The sequence below is a fragment of the Saccopteryx leptura genome, chromosome 3, assembly GCF_036850995.1.
Source record: "Saccopteryx leptura isolate mSacLep1 chromosome 3, mSacLep1_pri_phased_curated, whole genome shotgun sequence".
Classification (NCBI taxonomy): Eukaryota; Metazoa; Chordata; class Mammalia; order Chiroptera; family Emballonuridae; genus Saccopteryx; species Saccopteryx leptura.
Window position 1 is genome coordinate 243,510,226 of NC_089505.1, and position 10,714 is coordinate 243,520,939.

At 36.3% G+C, this 10,714-nt stretch overlaps 1 pseudogene; it reads right to left on the reverse strand.

Moving 5' to 3' along the window:
* Window positions 1–4,879: 4,879 nt before the first annotated feature.
* The window catches only part of LOC136398471 (T-cell surface glycoprotein CD1b-3-like), a 16,433-nt pseudogene continuing 10,598 nt past the window's right edge, over window positions 4,880–10,714 (reverse strand).

A 10,714-nucleotide genomic window follows, 5' to 3' on the forward strand; every position in this document is an offset into this window, starting at 1 on the left:
ATTCTAAGCAAAGTAAGTCAGACAGGAAAATTCAGGAAATATATGATCCTGTTCATATTTGTAACAAAAAATTGAAGCAACAAATAAACAAGAAAAACACAAACAAAACCTCAGACACAAACAATAGTTTGGTGGTTACCAGAGAGAAGGAGGTGGGAGAGTAGTATGAGTTAAAGGGATTCATGTATGTTGTGATGGAATAAGATTTGACTTTGGGTTGTGAACACACAAGGCAATATACAGATAAGGTATTATAGAACTTACACTTTAATCCTATATAGTTTCACTAACCAATGTCACCTCAAGAAATTTAATTTAAAAACCAAATAACTATTGGCAGAAACAGGAAATAATATGCTTATAGAAACACCTATCAAAGCCAAAAGTTAGTTTTTGAAAAGTTTATAAAATTATTAAATACCTGTCAAAATTAAAAAGAGAAAGAAAGTATGAGAAAGAGAATAAAATTTCAAGACCTAGAAAAAAAGGGTACATAACTGCGAACCCTCTAGACATTAACGTGGTAATTAATAGATATTATGCACAGCGCCAACAATAAATTGAACATTGAAAACTTGAACAAATTCTTGAAACATACAACATAATAAATATGACACAAAAATAAGTATATAATTTGAATAAAGATATATTTATTTTTTAATTAGCTGTGAGGTTTACACCCTACTCAAAAAATTATGTTCCAACATATATGGCTTCAGAGGTGAATTATACAAAATAGTAACAGTAAAACAACACACAAATCATCTCTGAAAATAGAAATATGGAAAATATTTCTTGATTCAATTTATGAAGCAAACAATCCTTAATAGAATTACTTACCAGGAAAGTTACAGATAATAAGTAACAATATAATATAAACAAAATATTACCAACTGAATCCATATACATACATTAAGAACAAGAGAGATATGGTATAGAAACACAATTTTATTTTACCATTTGATTATTAATAAATGTGATTTACTATATTAAGGACAAAATATAAAATATCTTGTTATTTCAAGAGAGGCAGAATAAGCATCTAATAAAATTCAGTATCTATTCATAGTAACAGTAATAATGATAAATATTTAGCAAATTGAAAGAAAATGTTTTTAATTTTATAAAAAATACTCAGAAACTCTTAACAGTAATTATAATAACTAATGTTAAATTCTGAATAATTCTTATCTAATATATTTAAACAGATGAGAATGTCAGCTGTCAGTTCTCCTCATCGGTACTAGAGCTCATATTCAGTGCAGGTGGGCAAAACAATACTCTAAAGCAGGGGTCCCCAAACTACGGCCCGCGGGCCGCATGTGGCCCCCTGAGGCCATTTATCCGGCCCCCGCCACACTTCCAGAAGGGGCACCTCTTTCATTGGTGGTCTGTGAGAGGAGCATAGTTCCCATTGAAATACTGGTCAGTCTATTGATTTAAATTTACTTGTTCTTTATTTTAAATATTGTATTTGTTCCTGTTTTGTTTTTTTACTTTAAAATAAGTTATGTGCCATGTGCATAGGGATTTGTTCATAGTTTTTTTTTATAGTCCGGCCCTCCAACAGTCTGAGGGACAGTGAACTGGCCCCCTGTGTAAAAAGTTTGGGGACCCCTGCTCTAAAGGATCAAAAGAAACAATTGGATTTTTCATATTTATAGATGTCATAAAAGTATGCATAGACTATCCAAGAGGAACCACAGATAAAATATAAAGTTTCTCAATTAATTTTATAGATACTGGAAGCCAGGTATAAATATTTTAAACATATTTTTATGTATTAGCAAAAATCACAGGAACACATATCCATGCACACACACTATGGCCAAAAAAGAAAAAGAAAGAATAAATTGAAAAGCTCATGTATCATGAAACAAAATTTCTCTTTCTAAAAGTAATTTATTTAGAAATCACATGAAAATCATGAGTAAATTAACGTGTTCCAAGCTGAGGACACTAAGAGGAAAATCATGAGTTCAGGAAACTACATTGAAGAGATGCTTTGAGGAAGGAAGGAGATTAAGAAGAACAAAAAAATAATAATAATAATTTAAGAAGAACATGAAAAGACTATTGCAAGTCATGAGATGCAAAAAAATCAAAATTTTCAAGAAATTTAAAGATTAAACTAAATTGATTTAACAGGAACAATGAAAGCTGGGTTTATATAACTAAGGTATCCAGAGGTAGCTAAGTCTCCACGAAGAGCAAGATTTGATCTTTAGCTCTTTCATTTCATCATTCTGTTTATTTATGGGCTTTATTCCTGGTCAGCTTTACCCGTGAAACGAAATTCTGTGGCAATCTTGAGCTTTGAAGGTGGCATACATACCGTCCAGACAAAAAAAAAAAAAACACATCTTTTCTCATCCACCAAATATAGTCAGTCAGTGTTAGCTGAATTGGACCAATTAGGTCACATACAAGCTGTGAATAGATTATTCCAACTAAACAGGCTTCCATCTAAGGTTGAATTTACCCCCTAAAGGACATTTGGCAGTATCTTCAGATATATATGGAAATATACTACTGGCATCTTATGAGTAGAGATGCTGCTAAAATTTCTATGGTGCACAGGACAACCCTCCATAACAAAGTATCATTTCCCCCAAATGTCAGTAGTAAAAGGAAATCTTTAGGCCAGGAGTTGTCAAACTTAAATGTATATCAGAATAATCTGAAAGGCTTGTTAAAACATAGCTTTTTAGTTTCTTTTTTGGGTTCTTTTTTGTAGTAAGTTATAGTGGGGTCTTAAAATTATATTTTCTAACAAACTCATAGGTACTGCTGCTGGTGGTGACTTATAGTTCCCACTCCAAGAAACATGGATTATTTAGGGCCCTCGACTGTAGCTGAGGGTGCAGTAAAGCATACAACAACAGGCCTACTCTACAAGATGAGGTGGAGTTTAATGCATTCTGCAGAAGTATTGATAACTCACTATTCTAATGCCAAGAGGATAAACATATATTTTCAGCCATTTCCTTCCCATCTCAACTCCTAAAGTCAACATTGTCCTAAAAATTTCAGGTGGGAGAAAAGCTTCCAGATCCCCTCACTTCTCCAAAAGTTCTGCTTACTGTGACTTCCCTTTTTAAATTCTATACTAAATAAATTCAAATGCTTTCCACCTTTCTCCTGCTGCTGTTCTAATCAAATGAATTTAGATTTTTTAAGTAGTGATTTTAGAAAACTATGGAATAAACCAGTCATGGGATTCAGCCAGTTTGCACTGGTTCATCAGAACTGATACCTAATTTTTTGTTGAGTTTGGCAAACTGGTTGTTAAAATGGCATTTGTAATCAGGGTTCTATCCAATGTGGACTCCTGGCAGCCACTCAATGTGGAAATCATAAGTTAACATTCCTTACTCTTTTTTAACATTCATCTGTGCAACATCATACTCTAAGGCACCTGTGGTAATGTTCATTCCATCCATAGGTAAAAAAAATTGCAAGTGAGAATGCCAATCAAAAAGCAATATGGAAATATCTTTTATTATTTATTTATTTATTTATTTATTTATTTATTTATTTATTTATTTATTTACTGTGACAGAGACACACACACAGAGAGAGACAGAAGGACAAACAGAAAGGAAGAAATAGAGATGAGAAGCATCAATACTTTATTGTGGCATCTTGGTTGTTCATTGATTGTTTTTTTATATGTGCCTTGACTGGGGCAGGGGAGTTATAGCAGAGTGAGTGACCCCTTACTCAAGCCAGTGACCTTGGGCTTAAGCCAGTGACCTTGGGCTTCAAGCCAGCCACTGATGGGCTCAAGGCACAGACCATGGGTTCATGTCTATGATCCCATGCTCATGCCAGCAATACCGCGCACAAGCTGGTGGTGAGCCTTACTCAAACCAGATAAGCCCACACTCAAGCCGGAAAACTAAGTTTTTCAAACTTTATCCTCTGCATCCCAGTCCAATGCTCTATCCACTATACCATCACCTGGTCAAGCTGAAAATATTTTAAATACCAGTTTTATTGCTTTTTGTCGAGTATTATTTTATTTTTTTATGAATATTTTAAAACTCTTTCTTATAACATAATCTAATTTTATGTACTCTTTTGTTGTTCTTATTTACGTATTAAATGCATGAAATAATAAACTACATTTTGGTATATCATTTTATAATACTTAAAACAATAATTAGGGCAGAGAACCTGTTGGGAAATTATCTGAATCCTACCACTAGAATAAGCAAAATAAATAAATAAATAAATAAATAAAGTATACATATATGTCAAAGATCAAAATGAATTGATACACCATAGATCTCAAAGTCCCTGAAAGCAAGAATAGCCCTTTTGATTCTGACTTGACTATTTAACAACTTCCTTGCACTGTTATCCCTCACATATCCTACTTCTCATTTATTCTCACTAAGAAATGAGGAACAGAATCATATTCAGATTAATCTTTTAGGTAAACTCTAGTTATAGTATGGGCATGAAGGTGTTTTTCCAGAGGGGTTCAGGGCATAAAAATGGAGAACATGGTATCTATACATATATATTTGCTATTTAAGAAATACTTTATTGATAATAAGAGATAAAATATCAAATATAAAGAATAAAAGGAGGAAAGAAGTAATTTTGATTAAACCTATTAACATGGCAGTTATATCAACTCAGATAATTTTACTGAACCAATACATATGCAAGTAAAAAATCTTGCCAGAGATCCATTTAGAACAAGCTTTCCCTCAAGGGACTTTCAAATACAATAGAAAAAGAAGCCTTCTATGTTGAGGACAGTGAGTAAAATGGATCTCTGCATGACAACAGACAAGGAAAGGTATTTCCATTGTAGAACTAGGGAAGGAGAAAGAAGTGTCACAAATGGGCCTTGAAAGTTAGAAAGTCATCTAGATAGTGACAGAGAAATCACATTAAAATAATTAGTATCTCTGCAAAAATAACTATTCCAGCATAATTTTAGTTAGCTTACTTTGACAAATGTTATTTCAGCACAAGCAGAAAAAATATTTTGAAACAGGAATACAAAGATATTTCACCATTAAATTATACACAGATGCTCCTTGATCTACAATGTAGAAACATGCCAAAAAGTCCATTGTAAAATGAAAATATCATATGTCAAAAAAGCATTTAATGCACCTGACCAGGTGGGGGCACAGTGGATAGAGCATCAGCCTGGGATGTTGAATACTTAGCTTTGAAACCCCAAGGTTACCAGCTTGAACACAGGTTCATACGGCTTGAATGCAGGTTCACCAGCTTGAATGCTAGGTCGCAAGCTTGATGTGTGGATTATACACATGACCCCATGTTTACTGGAGGACCTAAAGGTCACTGGCTTAAGCCCTTGCTCACTGCCTTGAGCAAGGAGTCAGAGTTTCAGTTAGAGCCTCCGAGTGAAGGTACATATAAGAAATCAATTAATGAGCAACTAAGGTGCTACAACTATGAGTTGATGCTTCCCATATACCTTCCAGTCTGTCTGTCCCTGTCTATCCCTCTCTTTTGCTAAAAATAAAAATAAAAAAGCATTTTATGTAAGTAGCTTACAGCATAGCATAACTAAGCTTTGCATACTTTAAACATGCTCAAAACATATTAGCCTACATGTGGGCAATATCATCTAACACAATAAATATATAGGAGAATATTGGTGGTTTATCTTCATGATTTTATGACTCCATGTGGGTAGCTAAGGAAAGAATCAAAATTCAGGCACCATTTCTACTAAATATGTATTGCTTTCACACCATTATAAAGTAAAAAAATTTCAGTCAGGGACCATCTGTACTTTATCTATTATAAAATACATTCTTTCTCTCATCTTACATCTCTGAAATCTGGTTGGAGTCCAGCATTGATACCATCTTATAGTTCTTAATTCTCTTTTTGCTATTGTGTAAATTATAATATATCTCACAACCTAAGAAAACTCTGAGTTGTTAAATATGATAATTATTTTATTAAATATGATGACATTGACTCCTGTGCTGACAACTTGAGCTTCTGGTCTTCTGGGTATTTATTACAAATGGGAAAGGAGAAATGATGAAATCTCAGTGAATAATCTGATATGACCTGTTAACACAAGCAGTTTTAGCTCTACATAAGATATATTAGTACACCCATTTCATACCAGAATTATTATTCATAATGACCAAAAGATAGAATCACCCAGATATCCATTGCCAGGTGAATAAATAAACAAACATGTTATATAAATACAATAGAATATTATTCAGCCTTCCTTAAAAAGAAAATAAATTCTGACACATGCTACAACATAGCTGAACCATAAGTACATTATGCTAAATAAAATAATCCAGTCATAAAAAAACACCAAATAATAATTTCACTGAGATGAGATATGTAGAGTAGTCACATTTATACAGGCAGAAAGTGGAATGTTGGATGTCTGGGCCCAGAAGACCGTGAAACGACAAGATGTTGTTTAATGGGTATACAACTTTAATTTTTCTAGATGAAAAGAGTACTAGAGATTAATTGCATGAAATGGAAGTATAATTAATACTGTTAAGCTATGCATTTAAAATGATGGAGATAATAACTTTCATGTCATGGATTCTTTACCACAATTAAAACACAGATTTATATAAAATACGTGGGAAGTGGGGGAAAGTGCAGAGGCAGGGACACAGGGAGCAGATGGACAGCTGTCAGAGGAACAGGAGAAGAGGGGACTGGATCAAAGAAGGCGAAGGGATTAGCCCAAAACATAAACAGATAAGACATAGATACAGACAACAGGGTGGCAGAAGTCAGAGAGAATAGGGGGTGGAGGGGGAGGAGGGCAGGGTCACTGATCTGGGGAGAGGGAGCAGGATGCAGAGTGCAGATGGTGGTATATTGAGTTGTACACTTGAAACCTCTATGGTTTGGTGAACAATGTCAACCCAATAAATTAAAAAATAAATGAAAGTAAGATCGAGGCTTAAGTGATGTAAATAAATAAAAATGGTATAAAAGAGTGGAAGGTGAACAGAAAAGAAAGATTTTTTTAAACTTACCTTCGCCTCAAGTACCATAATGCAAGACATATCAAAAGAATAAAGGTGGGCAATATTATTGCCAAAATTATCACCGTGGTGGAAGTAGGATGTCCTGAAAATTGGGAGAAGACACACAGATGTCACTGAAATACCCATTCTCTGACTCTTCCTGCCCTTCCTTAGCTCACCTGGGTGTCAGCTCCATCACTCACCTGCTTTTGATGTAAAGGCAAATTCAACTTCCCCTCTCAGATTCTCTAACACAATAATCCTTATCTATCTTCTATAATTTCTTCTTGTCTCATGTCACCCAATTTATAAGCCCATAATTCTTATTTTCTATATAACAGGTGAGTGATTTTCAATCATTTTTATCTAATGACACACACTAATTACTAAAATTTTGTGGCACCCCCCAAAATATATTTTAAGCTGATCTGATAAAAAAAAATAAGTAAAATTTGATTCATTCGCACCAGATGGATATTATTGTGTTGGCTGTTGTCATTTTTAAAATATGGCAATCCAAGAAATCCATTCATTACTAAATAGACAAGTACTGCGTGTTTTAAAAAATCCTGTGGCACACCAGTTAAACATTGCTGCCTAGGTCATCTATCTCTTTCTGTCTCTTGTTTTTCCTCCTTCTTTCCTTTTCTCCTTCCCTCCCTCCTCGCTTCTCTGTCACACCCACTAAGTCTCACCATTTGCTTGCCCCTCCCTCCATGTTTGTGGACCATCTCCTCCCATTTCTGGCCAGGTCCAGTCCAGTTCTTCTCACCCCAGTGGAGGACGATGTCCTGGCCTCCCAGGCTGCTGTGCTTTACTCGGCAGTTCAGGTTAGCCTCCTCCCCAGCCACAACGTCCAGGGTTACTCGGAGATACCACGTCTCGTTAGCATTGGGCAGGATGTCACCTTGATGAGTTCCTGGATGCTCCTGCTCACCCCTCATCCACATCACCCATATAGGTTTGGGGTAAAATCCTGAGACATGGCACACCAGAAGCAGATGACCAGGTAGAGGAGGGGGGCCACTGGAAAGCCAGGCCTTGGGCTTCACTGGGGCAGAAAGGAGCAGGACAGTATCACATTATGACACTAATCTAGAGCATAGGGAATCAGAAACCCACAACTTTGAACAGTGAATTCTCCCACTCCTTTGGAACCCCCCCAAAATTTATTGATTAAGCTCCTCTCTCTTAGGGAACTACTCCCATAAAATTTAAAGAAGTGGTGGAAAGTGACATAGAAAAGTCTTGGAGAGAGAACAGGACTAACCTTGTCTCTGTAGTTTCGCCTTCCCAGCATCGAGAATGCCCAAGAGAAATCGAGGACAGGTGTTTGAGAGGAGCGTCTCTATGATATTAATGAGACCTTGGTATTCAGAGACAAGTGTGCTAAACCTTTGTGCCCTGGGGCTGCCCTGTGCAGCAGGCACACACAAATTATTCTGGAAGTTTGCAAAATCCACTCCTCCCAAAGCTCCCCTCAGGAAGTTTACAGTGGTCTCCCCAGAATGCAGCTCACAGCCTCCTATAGCCTGGATCTCAAAGAGATCTAGATAGAAGAAAAAAGAGAAAAAGATATTTAAAAATCAACAAAGAGGAAAGGGATGGGCAAAGAACCTACTCTTTTGATTTGGGTGAGCATCAATGTTTGAGATGTTAAAGGAGCCAAAAGCAAATCCATTACCATCACGTGCTACATAATGACTTTCAGTGAATAAAAAACCTATGTACAAGAGGGTAATCCCATAGATCAGTGGTCCCCAACCTTTTTTGGGCCACTGACCGGTTGATGTCAGGAAATATTTTCACGGACTGGCCTTTAGGGTGGGACGGATTAAATGGATCACGTGACCGAGACAAGCATCAAGAGTGAGTCTTAGACAGATGTAACAGAGGGAATCTGGTCATTTTTAAAAAAAACATTGTTTCAGACTTAAATATAAATAAAAACGGAAATACAGGTAGGTTTTTAATTGCTTTCTCTGCAAGACCGGTAGCCTAATAGCCCACGAACCGGTATCAGTTTTATGGCCGGGGGGTGAGGACCACTGCCATAGATTATATGAAGCAGAAAAATTCCCATTGGCTACTGACAATCATGTCCATTGTTAACAGCATAAAAGCATTGCTCATGTGTGTGTGGTGATTACTGAGGTAAAAAACTGTGCAGCCATGTTGTGTAAAGAAGTAACAATGTAATATGTAGAGGACATAATACTTGATAATGATAATAAATAATGTGACTAGTTTATGTATTTATTATATTTTTAGTTTTTATTTTAGAATGCACACTTTCTAGTTAGAGAAAAAATTTTTGTAAAAGTATGTTGTGTTATACCAGCAATAGCCTTACACCTGTCATGTTTACTGCATCACTTGATAGCATAATTTACTCTTCTGTTTGATTTAATGATACATATTTTTTGTACAGTAATCTGCTGTATATGATATTAGCCTTGAAGCAAAAAATATACTGTATAGACTAGGTGTGTGGTAAGCTATCTTATCTAGGTATATTTAAGTGTACTCTGATAGTTACACAACAATAACATTGTCTAATGATGTATTTCTCAGAACATGTCCTGACTGTCAAATGTTCTATGACTGTGTTCTGAGACTGTTAGTTTAAAAAAAATTGATTGATTGATTTCAGAGATGGAAGGAGGGAGGGGGAGAGAAAGAGAGAAAGAGAGAAGCATCGATTATTTTCCACCTATACATGCACGCATTGGTTGAGTTCTCTATAAGCCCTGACTGGTGGTTGAACCTATAAACTTAACATATTGGGAAAGTGCTCTAAATCACTGAGCTACCCAGTCAAAGCTATTCAGAGACCTCTTCATAGAAGAGAACAGGGAAAAATGTAAACATATCATAAGTGGTGGAAATAGACTGTTGTAGTAAAGTACAATGGGTGAGAAGAAAGAAGGGGGAAATCTGAGGAGAGTGATTATAAAGTCAGGAGGAAGTACACATTCCAGGACAAATGGAGAAATTACACTGAGAGAGGAGCAGGCAGGAGAATGCTTAGGAGATGGACTGAAAACAAAGGAATCACATTTAGTTCACACTCAGGGACAGTGGTAGGAAAAGCGAAGGCCTCTTTCTTGGGTGTTTAAAGGGAAAATCTATACACAAAGGAGGTTCTTGTATCAGTCAAGGTGCAATAAGCAAGAAGAATCTGAAATACCTTGTGAGGTATGGAATCTAAGAGGAAGACTGCTTTTAGAGATGTGTGTGCAAACAGTTGGATTAACTGAGAAGGAGAGAGAAAGATCATGCGGTACAGCAGCATGAACTGAGAGAGAGAGAGAGAGATCATTGGTAATCTCCCCAGATCAGAGAACAGCACTCACATGTCAACTCAAATTCACTGACATGATCCTGTACTATCTGAGTGACACGATGAAATAAACCCGTAACGTTTCCACCACCTCAGTCACCTCTGCATCACTGAAGTTTGCCCTTGGACCAAGCTTCAGGAAAATGGCGGTGCCTGAGTCACTATCCCAGCCATGGATCTGCAAATCATCCAGGCCAGCCTGAGCCTTGATTTTGTGCAAAAGTGTTGTTGACAAATGATGATATCTGGTTGACATGAAAGAGGTCGGCCCATGGAGAGCTGTGGGTAGTGGAAGGTTAGAAAATGTGAGAAAAAAAAGAGAAAAGCAGCAGGGGATAGTGGTGTGGGAAAAGAA